This window comes from Nymphaea colorata, chromosome 12 (assembly GCF_008831285.2).
Source record: "Nymphaea colorata isolate Beijing-Zhang1983 chromosome 12, ASM883128v2, whole genome shotgun sequence".
NCBI classification, from domain to species: domain Eukaryota; kingdom Viridiplantae; phylum Streptophyta; class Magnoliopsida; order Nymphaeales; family Nymphaeaceae; genus Nymphaea; species Nymphaea colorata.
This window is the reverse complement of record NC_045149.1, coordinates 14,024,806-14,038,246: the sequence shown is the minus strand read 5'-3', so window position 1 is coordinate 14,038,246 and position 13,441 is coordinate 14,024,806.

Genomic DNA, 13,441 nt, shown 5'->3' with positions numbered 1-13,441 from the left:
ACACACATATAAAGTTAGCGAATAGTCTAAAAACAAGTAAATAAAGCAATAATTGAAAGTACCGACATTCAACAATTATCATTATTTTTACTCAAGTTCTTCATGTAAATTTTCTAAATCGTACGAAAACTCTTGATTCCAGAGTTCCCGTGTTTGAGCTCAAACCCTTGAGCCTGCAGCTTCGTTCCACTATAAATAGTCACTAAGGCAGGCACCTGGGCCACCGTGCCCCTCTCCATCACCAAATTTAATGGCTTCCCTTTCCCGTTCGTTCATCCTCTTCCTCGTTCTGGCACTGGTTGCAACTGCTCTCGTTGAGCAGGGATCAGCAATCGATAGCCACCACAGTCCTGATGAGACTGGTTGTGTTGTTCTCCCCAAGGGATGCGATCCACAGGCTGCACATGCTGGTCACTCGACCAACAGGAAGATGAAGGAACCCCTCCTGTCAAGCTCTCCTACTCCCTGATGATCAGTCCTCCTTCAGTTTCACCACCGCTGCTCCATGACTTCAGATCATACCAAGTGAACCCATGTCTTCCCACTCTTAAGAATTTGTACTGCAGATATTTCATATATATATATATATATATCCGGCTTGCAGCCATGGCCATTATGTTGGGTTTGTTCCTGTTGTAAACGTGTTGGTCAACGACCTCCAATATTACAAGCACGGAGTTTCTCTCTCTCTCTCTCTCTCTCAGATGCAGGATTCTAATCAGCAGTTTCGACCCCATTCCCCAAAGTGAGCCTTGAATATCAGCAGAAAATAGAGAACAAAGCTGGATCTCAGGATCGCTTGAGCTAATTTTCTTACGTTGGTTGATTCCCAGAAATCTGGAGAAACAAAGCTTCCTTTCTTTCAAAAATGATCAACTGTTAGGTTAAATGATTTTACGCCCTTGAGAATAATATACGGCCGATATGGGTGGGGCATTGATTGACAGGCCATTCCATCTTCTTTAGTTATCTAGGCTGCAACTCCAACCCTGTCCTTGTCCGTTGGTGTCATGGCTTTGCCCCTTTGTGAATGATGCCTCACGTGTCAAGTCTTTTTCTAAAATAAAGTTGAATATGACATGCAAAATATCGAAATCCATATGAAAGGGGCACTTTGTTTTCATTTTACATTATTTTCCCAATTACTGGAGTTTTCTTCTTCGGTCCTTGCGAGGGGCTTTACTTTTTGACTTGGCGACTAAGTTCAAATATCTGGCTGGAACTTCTTCGTTTTTTTGATGTTTTGGTGATAAAAAATAAAGCAAAATCACTTTGAGGAAAACTGTAAAGAAACTAACAGCAATGCATGGAACAAAGAGAAAGAAAATTTATTTTAAGTGTTGACGAGCTCCTCCGGCGAGATAGGGGCAAAGTAAAATATAATGTTCCATATCAAAGTTTCCAAGCTGGTTTTATGCACTGTCCCATGCAAAAAAAAAAAAAAAAAATTGTGCACTCGAGATATAATGTTTGGAATACCCCTGATCAGTAAAAAGTGGGAAACCTTTCTAAGGAGAAAAAATAGGTAGTAAAAAAGTTGAATGTCCAACAAAAACTTCCTTTTTTTTTGAAAAATCTCCAAAAGGCCCAACTTCCCTTTCTTTTGCTTTTGGGTGCATATCTGACACTCTCTGCAGTAACAGAATCTTTCATCTACCCAAAGTTACATATACAGAGTTTAGGTTCTGTGTGGAGCTATATATGTTGGGCTATTTTACCTCTGAAGACTTTGTCAAGTTTTAAAAATTTCAAGATGTGCTCATAATCGAAATCGGTACAAGAAAGCATGGGCATCTATAATGTGATTAATATTGATGGAGAAGATCCAAAACAGTGGCGTATGAATATTATGATGCCGATGTTTATTGTCCTCATGATTTTGATCATGATGGTGGTATATTGTGATATGTGAGTGCAGTGACGGTTGTTTAATACATGCAGTGACCAAGCAATGGCATAGTTTTTTTTTTTGTTTTTTCTTCTTTTACACTGAGGGGCACTTGATCGAGTTTATGTCTGGCGTGGGCACCATGCGTAATTTTGAGTGCACTTAATAAAGTTTTTGATTTGCGGGTATCGGCACACCATCCCCCATGTATCTCCTCTGCTCAGGCCAAAAGATTGTTTAAAGACTGCAAAGTAGATATTCTTCCTGTTAAAACGTTGAATTGACCAAACGAGTGGATTTAAGTGATCTTGGGCATCGGGTCGGCCTGGCCTGACTTGGAAAACTGAGTCCGAGCCTAAGCCCTCCCAATTAAATTTAAAAATATATAATTTTAATATGAAATACTATATTAATATAATTAATTATAATAAAATATTGTATATATATATATATAAATTAATAAAAATTTTTAAAAATAACTTGTTGGGCTCGAATCGGGCTTATCAGGCCCACCCGGGCCAGCCCCATAACGACTTGGGCTGGCCCGGGTCCGTTTTTCTCATGCTCGGGCCCGAGTCAGGCTGGGTGCCGGGTATCCGGCGACAGCCCGACCTGGTGCCCTGCCTCAGCATGTATAAACCGGCCAAGTATGCCCCACTGCTTGTCCTTCCGACGCAAATGTTGCTGAGAGAAAATTTTGTCGTTTGTTTGCAGTGGCAGCCAATACCATTATGAAGTTCCATTGGATCTCCCAAAAAACTTTGATGATTTGGGGGATTTGATATTCAACCAACTTTTGGTATCCAAGGAAAAACTTCAACCATGTGGATAGCTGCCCCACTACAAAAAATTGGTATTTTACCAATGACCAGGAAACATTGGTAAAGGAGGAAAGAACATCAGTAAAAATTTTACCATCGTTTAGTCGGGACATCAGTTAAGAGAATATTGGTGAAAATGTCACCGACTTTTCAAAGCTGTCAAAAAGTAGGACTTATGCAAGATTTCCAGAAAAAAATGGTGGAATTTGTAGTTTCTAACCCTAAAACAAATTTAATTATTATATATCTTAGTCATTTCATCTATGAATGGAATGGCGTAATGGACAGGGCAGGGGCTGGTAGCGGGTTCAAGTTCTCATGGCATCAACTCCTTGTGTTGTAAAAGGAAGCACACCAATATGCAAATTGAATCATATCATGAAAACAAACCTACCACTCTAGGAGGAAGGAGGAAAAGGGTGAAAGGCTTCAACTTTCAACCCAGCAGTAAAATGAAATACTCATCTAGCTCACAACGAGATGTATTTCGACCACTTCTCCTATGGAAAAGTAGCTTGTCACCTTGAGCAATACTCGTATGCAGCATTTTTTTGCCAGAGGATGGGATGGGACAACTGAAATAGCAACTATGGAACAATGGCAGGTAATCTAGGGGCTGAGAAGCACATGGATGTAATCTCATTGTCACCAAACAAGGTAATGAACATGAAAATGATGTTTATAGGAAACATTGGTAAATGACTTTATAGGATTTATAATTTCTGAACAACTCTTCCTATCTCTCACTGCAAAAGAAGAAATGTCTATATCAAATCTGAATCCAAATTTGAATATAATTCAAATCCTAGGCAAATCTGATTGTCAAATTCACATCTAAATCCGAGTCTGACTTTTAAACCTACTGAACCACATTATGTCCGGAACGAACTTTCAAATGGATGGATATCAAATAGAGGAGATTTATTTAACATGAATCTGAAATCGATTCCAAATCTGTTGAAATATTTAGTTAAATCCGAATCTGAATACGATCATGTGTTATTTCTTAAAGCCGTATTTGGTCCGACTGCTTTAGATGATAATTTGTTATATAATCCAATTCTTTTAAAGTAGTTAATTTGGTCAGATATATGATCCAAATTGAATTTATTGACACTTATATAGATGATATATATATATATATATGTGTGTGTGTGTGTGTGTATCATTATGTCAATTATGTGTTTCTTGTGGAGCATCCGATTTTTTTATCTGACGTTCCTTGTTACTTAAAAAAGTAAAAGTAAAAAACAAAATAGTTGGGGCGTCAGCTGTAGGGCTGCACACAAGCAGAGTCAAGCTCGAGCTCAGATCTAGTCATGTTTATTCAGCTCGAGCTCGACACAAGGTCCACAACTCAAACTCAAACTCAAACTTGACTCGAGAGGCTGTGTTTGAGCTCGAGCTCGACTCGTCGGCTCGTTTAAACTCATTTATCCTGTATGTTTTCCCCAGAAAGAATAAATTATTCTACATTGTGTTTCATCTCTGAAGTTAGAACTCAATGCAGGAACACCCAATTTCCAGAAACCCAAAAAGAACACATACAAAAAACAAAAAAGGACTGTAATGTATCCCAACCGACACATACAACAATCCTGGAAAAGAACAAAACAAAAAATGAGATTGAGAAACACACCAAAACCACATGCATATGTACCTGCTAAAGTTGTTTCTAAAACTCCTTATAGTTATTGGCAAGCAGAAAGCGTCCACTATTATATGTGCACATTTGAAGTTATCCAGCAGGAGCCAAATTATATATCCCTCACATAAAGGCTTTTGACCCTATAACAATTAGTAGCTTCTTCATTGGCTATCCAGAAAGGTCAAAAGGTTACATATTTTATTGTTCATGTCATTGACAATAAGATTTGTTATTCATCTAGATTATGTAGTGCACTTATAGGAGCCCAATGATTTCATAGATGGTGATGATCCAATCACATTTATGAAAACTATTGAGTGTATGCAATCTGCACATTGGATAGAAGCCATAAAAGAAGAGTTAAACTCTACGTCTAAAACTCAAGTGTGGGACCTTGTCGCTCTATCTAAAATAGTCAAACACATATGATGCAAACACATATGGTACTTATAGGTATGCAGCTGTACAAGGCAATGATGGTTGCTAAAAGGCTTCACTCAAACGATGGCATTGACTATAACTAGACATTTTCAACTAAGAAGTCAATGAATGAAGATTATTTAATTTCAAAACTCGTTTTGACTTAGAGCTACATCAAATGGATGTAAACATTAAATGGTGATTTACATGAATATGGATGGAGAATTGTTCTCCTATTAACCGTATCTGCTTTTTCAGATATTCATATACTTAGATTCAGACCCCGATTTTAATATGAATGAAGGAAATGTCGTATTCAAATCTGAATCCCAAATCAAATTTCAAAATTTGAATCTAATTCTAATTTGATTTTTATATTCATGCCTGAGTCTGAATCCAATTTTGGTCAATTTTCATGTTGTGAAAGCATCAAAGATCGGATTTTTGTTTAAAACTAAATACAAATTTGAATTCAATTGGATATTTATGTACATCTAAATGTGAATTTGATCGAATATTATTTCTTAAATCTGAACTGATCTGATTTCTGAATTAAATATTAAATTTTTTCTTCTTCTGATCTTTTCGAAGCAATTCTGTCAGATATCTGATTCAAGGCCAATATATTCATGGCATCCTAGGATAAGCACTAGGAGCCTAATCTTCTAAATGCAAAAATTGATTAATTAATAGTGTGACTACCTTTTCTAACATATCTTGAAATTAAACATAGTTTTCTTTCATTAGTAATATGACCACCTTACAATCTCTTAATATGAACTTGTCAATGTTGCCTATTGAAATTAGTATAGATTACAATCACAGGGCATGCCGTATCTATGCATTGGCCTCTTAAATTTGTTCATAAATGCATATTAAAAAATGTTTTGTACAATAATAGCAACCTTAGTGTTTGCTAAATGTAAACAGTAATTTTAAATGTAAACATAAAATCTCACAAAGGTAAGTAAATAGCTGCAATAAGACAACATTTTTGATGATGAAAATGAAAATAAAAGTGATACCTAGATAGAAAATGAAGGATTTTCTTGACATGGGTATGGGAATTGTACCATTAATGGGGTAAATCGGCTCTAATTGATCAATATATATATGTATATCGCTATGTTGAGCTTTTTCAACGTTTTTCTATTTAAAAGTTCTCATGAACTAACAATTAATAAAAAGACAAATTAGAAGAGGTTACCAACCACAATATGTGGTTCTGTCCTTTTGGCATGACCAGCCAATGTGATTATATAGAGTGAGGAATAACTGGTCAAAGTGAAAAAAAAAATAGAAGAGGTTACCAACCACAATATGGTTTTGACTAGGATTTCGTCAGGATAATAGTTTTTTTCTTTTTTCGAGCACACCTTTTACCTTTGCTCATCAAGCCATGCCTGAACAAGATGATGATGGCACACGTAAGTCACATTTTGAGCACTCAAGCACATTTTTGGGGCTTGGAGTCATCCTGTACGGATGTTGAAATAAAGAATTTCATTGAAGCCATCATTCATTCATATATAGTGCATGGTATGTGATATTTTACGGCCAAAGGTGCAATTCCTATGCCACATAGAGCCTTTGTGCTCCAGAACAACATAATAGGGCATAAATGAATAAAAACGTTCATCGTTACTATCCCCAGGTGGACTCTGTTTCACTAAGGAAGAAGATAAGCCCAGAGCACAGAATCTCTTCTTCAACCAAATCTGCTACTTCTCTGTCATCAGGTGGGGTCAGTTGATAATGAAATCCTGCAGGGTGTAGTACGAGCAACAAAAGAAAAAAGAAAAAAAGAACTGATCCTGGCATCTACCTCAAGTAGAGAATAAAAGACTTGACGTAATTAGGCCTTTGCCGTGGGGCTTCAAATACACTCTAACAAGCCCCATTGCCTCTTACATCTTAAAAAGCAACATAACTCACTAGAGCTGCAACAAAAAGATAGCAACTAATTTATGACTGTGACAAAGAACACCTTGCTCATGGAGAACATGAAACAATAATCGAGAATTAGACATTTTTAAAACTGATACAAATACCTCCAAGTTGTAACTGGTTCAGTAGTTTGTCAAAATCATCAATATCAATAAATGCTGATTTTGTTGTAGACAGAGGCTCCCTTCATGTATTTTAGATTCCCTCCATGGACATCAATAAAATTGCCAACAGTCACATGAAAACAAAAAAAGGTATTTTAAAGACTTACTACAACTACAACATGTTTGACAGTTCTCTTAACTATTATAAATTGTATGAATATATTAAAAGACTACCGAAAGAACCAAAAAAAAAAAAGAACATGTATCTACCAGCATTATGGATCTTATAGAGATTTTAGTAGCAAAGTTTCTTATATGTACAAGTTAAAGTCACACTGCTGTTAAAATAGATTCCACCAGTCCTTTTTGAAATACATTAGCAATGAGAATAAAAAGCATAGTCAAGGAGGGATTTCCTTTTCTTTAAGTCCAAATACAATTTCCATGGTTTATGGCATATTATCAAGGAAGATTGAAACAAAAAATACCTTGCCAAAACCAACAACCAATGGTCTTTAATCAACCGGAAACACTGAATTATACCAATAGTAAGTTTAAGATTTATCCTATCCTAAAAATCCACGTTGAAGTAACATACCAACTCTGTAATATTGAGTTAATGTTCTATACATGTGTTTCTATTTATCCATGATCGTTTGGCTGAGCTTGGCCATGCATCAGTTTTAGGGATTCATACTGAGCTAAATGAGTATAACAATTCCAATCTAGTCAAGCAACTAATGTAAGAAGTGAAGACAGAGGTTGTCTAAACGAAAATAACATTTTCTCTCCAAAATAAGAGAAAATAAGCTTAATGTATGAACATAATGTCCATGCTCTCATGTGATATACTTTTTGAGTAGACTAGAAACATGAAGCATAAATCCAAGAATAATATTGAAAAGCAATAAAACTACTCATGAGCAATACAATGAAACTGAAAAGAGAAATGAACCTCATCAGAAACTACACATTGAAGCCGTGGATCTGATGTTGTTAGATCAATTAGCAGTTTGTCATCATTTGAAGTCAAAAGTTCCAAACCATGAGGTTCATAACAAAGAGCTGGTCATTACAGTGACCAAGAATGATGTTACTTCATATTGTTAGAGATTCATAAGCTCACATTCAAGTCCGCAAAAAATTGATACTTCAGACAACATTGAGAAATAGATAGATTGCAAAATATAGATGAAGATGGAAAATTTCTCGTTGCTCTTCAACCTAGCAAATAGACACTCAATAAGAGATGGGTGCTACATAAGCATATTTGTGTGTGTCTCTCTGTGTGTGTGTATACATAGATACATACTTATATCTGTATTTATTTTATAATTTTATTCCCTTAGGTTCATCAACATAAAGATTGCTGTTGACCTGCAAGTACTTTATGGAAGAAAACATACACAAATTTTACTAGAAGATCAGTAATATTAACAACAAATTATTAACTGGAAATGTGCTTTTTATTTTTATTAATTGCCATATGTTCAATTCTGCTAAATGAATATCGACATGAAGAAGTTATATACACACATACCCATGCATATCTCTCTCTATCTCTCTCTCTATGTATATGTATATATATATACATATATATATATATATGTTGATTATTGACAACCAAGCATCTGTTCCAAGAGGAACAGATGCACCTGGATGCAAGAACATTCGAACAAGATGTTTCTGTTTATGCTGCACATGGAATAGGAACCAGACGCAATAATGGCAACAGTTCTTATTCTACAACAATTATGCCAAGGGTAACACCAAAATAAATACCCTCATGGTTACTTTGAGCAAGATAGTCAGAAGACATAGAACTAAAGTCTCAATAAACTTATATGCATACCCTATATTACATCCCAGAACACAAAAGTCAGATTCATTTAGGTCCAAAGCCTTCTCTCATGCTACAGGGAACAAGCAGAAGGCTTATGCTTTAGCAAGCAGCATAAGCCAAAGAGTTGGGTACTTTACCCATCCCTATTTGCTAAAATAACAGGAAACAGAAAGAAAATGATTGAAACCTTTCAAGCACGAGGACATACAGAGAATCAACATATCATGCAAGACAACTTGACTATATGTAGCATCGAAGAGATTTTGGCAATTCAATCTGTATCATGCAGGAGCAAACATGTGTGTGTAGTATCCCAATCACACCTGAAGATTGTAGTAACTTAATCAAATCAGGGCCTACATGCTAAAAATAATAATAAAAATTTATATTCCAATAGGGACTAACGTACTTCTCTTCAAGTGCATTAATCATTAAAAAGAAATTTAAGATTTTTAGTTTGACATGACTCAGGTCCCACTGAAAGTGAAAAATATAGTGTTCTGTGTTTGAATGAGAGCACCAAACAGAGTTTAATTTTTACCATAAATTAAGGATTCAAGTTTAATCTTTAACTTAGATTAGAATTCTTCTGAACTCATTAAAATAAATATGAAAGGATATGGCCAAATTCTGGGCACAGCCTAAATTGATTTTGTCTTCAGGGAAGGGAAAATTTGAAAATAGAAATGTAGAACAGATGCATGGACAGCGAAGAATATTCTCATTAATAGAAGTGGGGATATAGAAGCTACATAATAACTAAAAAGAGTAAAAGCTTCATAATCAGTCAATCATCTCCTCAGATTCCTTTCTATTGGTGGGGAAAGAGCATGAAAAAAAAGAGGAAGGGGTGTTGGATAACCAATCACTGTAGCCTAAGTGAATTGTATGGAACGGTCAAGCCTTCGCCAATACCCGAATTGAGTGTAACCATTCAGCACCTGTGGCTGTGTACGGGTTCGGTGGTAATGACTGGAGCAAACATGCGTGTGTAGTATCTCAATCACACCTAAAGATTGCAGTAACTTTAATCAAATGAGGGCCTATGTGCAAAAAATATAATAAAAAAATTATATTCAATAAAGACTGATGTATTTATCTTCAAGTGCACTAATCCTTAAAAAGAAATTCAAGATTTTCAGTTTGGCATAACTCAAGTTCCACTGAAAGTGCAAGTATAGTGCTCTGTGTTTGAATGAGAGGACAGAGCGGAGTTTAATTTTTACAGTATCTTAAGTATCCAAGCCAAGTTTAATCTTTAACTCAGATTAGAATTCTTCTGAACTCGTTAAAAGGAAAATAGAAATATGAAAGGCTACGGCCAAATTATGGGCACAGCCTAAATTAAAATCAGTCTTGAATGGAGGGGAAATTCAAAAATAGAAATGGGGAAGATATGCCTGGACAACAAAGAATATTCTCATTAATAGAAGTGGGGATGCAGAAGCTACAGAATAACTAAAAAGAGTAAAAGCTTCATAATAAGTCAATCCTCTCCTCGCATTCTTTTCTATTGGTGGGGAAAGAGCATGAAAAAAAGAGAGGGCAGGGTGTTGGATAACCAATCACTGTAGCCTGAGTTAATTGTATGGAATGGTTAAACCTTGGCCAACACCATAATCGAGTGTAACCATTTGAAACCTGTGGCTGTGGCCAGGTTTGGTGGTGATGGCTGGAGAAGGGACCAGGGTTGAGTGGCTCTGGTTCGACTAAATGAGCCCACAAAATTTGGCTTGTCTGATTTTGATGATAAAAAGGCGTGGGGTAATTCTGGTTGGTATTGTTTGCTAGAAAAAGATCAAACGAAAGGAGAGAGAGGAGGGAGAGAGGGGGCGGAAGCTTCACATTTGTACAAATAAATTTATTACAAGATATGGAAATTGCATGTCAAATGAATGCCAACCAACCATCTCTATACCATATTTTCAATCGCTTCCCAAAAAGTCTTATAAAAATGGGGAAGATAAAAGAGTTGATGTGCCCATGCCCATGTAAACTAGATCAACCAAATCCTAAACAATCAAAAGAAGAAAAAGAAGCAAAGAACCATAATACATCATCTTCCTAACTCCTGTATCTTCAACCCAAGCCAGACAAAACAGAAAGAGAAGGAACCAATCAACGTTAGTCACATCATCCAAACATGAGATTCTGCATTCTCAGCAAAGGCAACAAAAAATCAAACAAAAAAAAAACCACAATTGAAACGACTGAAAATATAAAGGAAACCCTACGTTCCTTCTGTCACATGTGACAATCAAGCAAATCAACAAAACATGAGAAATCCAGACATTAATCCACAGAATTAATGCTGGAGCTAATGAATATGTTGGGCAAAATGTGAGGGTCAAAGGAAACAAAGACATTAATCCACAAAAGAAAACAACTAACACATGCGGCCACCTTAAACAAAAATTTCAAAGAAAAAGCCCATATTCCCCTTAATATGCAGCATGATTTCTCAAGCTCTTTCTTTCCCTTCTACCAAGAGTTGGTCACCTGTGCATCCCCTAATTATCGCGCTCATCCAATTGAGCCGACTGCAAGTGGATTACATTTCATGGCCAATTTAAGAATGAGACTGGCCAGATTCTAATTAATTTTTAATATTTCTTGAAATTTTTATTAACCATATATTTTCTCTTATTTTGAACAAATATTCGAAAACCAAACTCCTATTCGGTCCGAGCGAACCAGCAATTCGGTGATTGCTGCAAGTGGAGGAGATGAACAACAACATGACGATGGCGAGGTGAGCAACCAGCAAACTGAGCAAGGAGAAATGATAGAAAAGGAGCAACAAAGCAGGTGAATCATGGATTTTTTGATGAAGCAGAAAAATTCGGGAAGCAATGACAGAGTTGAGGAACCTTTCTTCTTCTTTGCCTCTTCTGTCAGCGACAATCGGTCGATTGTGATGGATGCTTGACATCAGTGCATGCTGCAATGGCAAGGGCCACAGGGATGAGCAGAAGGTGGATTTTGACCAGAAAGGGGGTGAGGGATTGGCTTTATTGTCACAAGTAACACATCTTTTTTATGTTGAGATTTAGGAAAGGGTCTACAAACCGATCCTAATGGCTTGATCCTAATTCCAGTTTGCAACATTTGTTGTAGTGAGTACTCACCGGTGGAAACCATGATGGATCGGGAGGGAGAGAAGGAGAGAGGTAATGTAGAGGCAGAGAGAGAGGCGATGCATTAGAGGCGATTTGGTCTAAGACCCTAGAAGGCAAGAAGGAAGTTGATATGGAAGAGCAATCAACACACATGAGGGTAGCACGAGAGAAATCCAACCGACATAATCTTCCTTTTTAAGACATTATGCCCAAACAAGAATCTGAAGCCTCCAATTGATGTGGTTATAGAAAACAGGAACTTTCCAACTGCATATCCAACTAACCCTTCTGGAGTACTAGAAGGCGCTAGTAAAAAGAAAGATAACGCAGCGAGACGAAGAGGAACAAAACGCAATCATTCCAACCTCTCTGTTTTGTCATGCATTCAATCTTTTGTTGTTTAAAAGAATGGGGAAATCCTAGATTTACATTACGCTTCTGCGACTTAACTGGTGGGTTTGAAGGGAGAAAGAGAAACAGAGAGAAAAAAGGTGGGAAAGGTTATCGCGCAACTGTGGTTCACACAAAATATGCAAATGGCTTGGGTGGGAAAACTCATTCATTGTCCTGACCAAATGTAGAGGTTATTCACTATGGTTCTCGTCCTAAAGTATTGGTCATAGGGCATAGACAAAAATATTGTATTGACAACGTGCTAGCATGAATTGTATTTGTAAATGCCTACAGTTGAGACACTATGTCTTGTTTAGATAGTCTATCAAAACTGGGTTCTGAAATGTAATAATATATTCTATTGTGACCATCATGAGGTATACATATGTGACGTTATGCATAGTATCTTAATATGGATGATGGTTAACATACTCATGCCCATCTCTCCGTTTAACACGTGAATTTGATGATAGAAACTCTTTTTGTAGACACGATTTTATTTGAATGAATAATAAAACGAATCCTACAGTCGCTTTATTGCAATCTGTTTTGTTTTGCTATTTATGACCTCTTTGTAAACGTCTTTTTATCGTAAAACCAGTTCACATAGTATAATTGTTGCATTTAATTTTTCTGAGTGCTTATTTCCTACTTGTAAGCATGATATTACTTGAGTCTATCATAAAATAAATCATGTAGTTCTGTTATCGCATGTTTTTTGTTCTTATCGCATTCTTGTAAACCCAAATTTATTTTAGGATATCATAAAATGAATATTGCATTTGCATTATTAGAATCTATTTTTTCTGATTGCTTATTGCCTTTTATTAAGCACCATGTTATCGTAAAACCAATCCATACAATGATATTATTGCTTTTAATTTTTCTAAGTGTTTATCACATCGTTGTAAACACTATTTTATTTGACCTATGTCTTAAAACAAATCCTACAATTGTGTAAGCAAATATAATAAGACTCAATCAGAGAGCTTGGAGTGCCTTGTAATACATGCTCACCGACTACAGAGAGCCTACTTGCTTGCTCCTGAACAACAAAAAAGAAAAATGGCACAAATCAATAAAAAAAAGTTCACTGTTACTACCCTCTGCTAGACTCTATTTCACCAAGGAACCCCATAGCACTGAATCTCTTCTTTGGCCAAATCTGCTATTCTTTGTCATCAGGTGGGGTCAGTTGATAATGAGCCCCTGCAGTGTGCAGCACGAGCAACCAAAGAAAAAAAAAGTTTGGGGCATA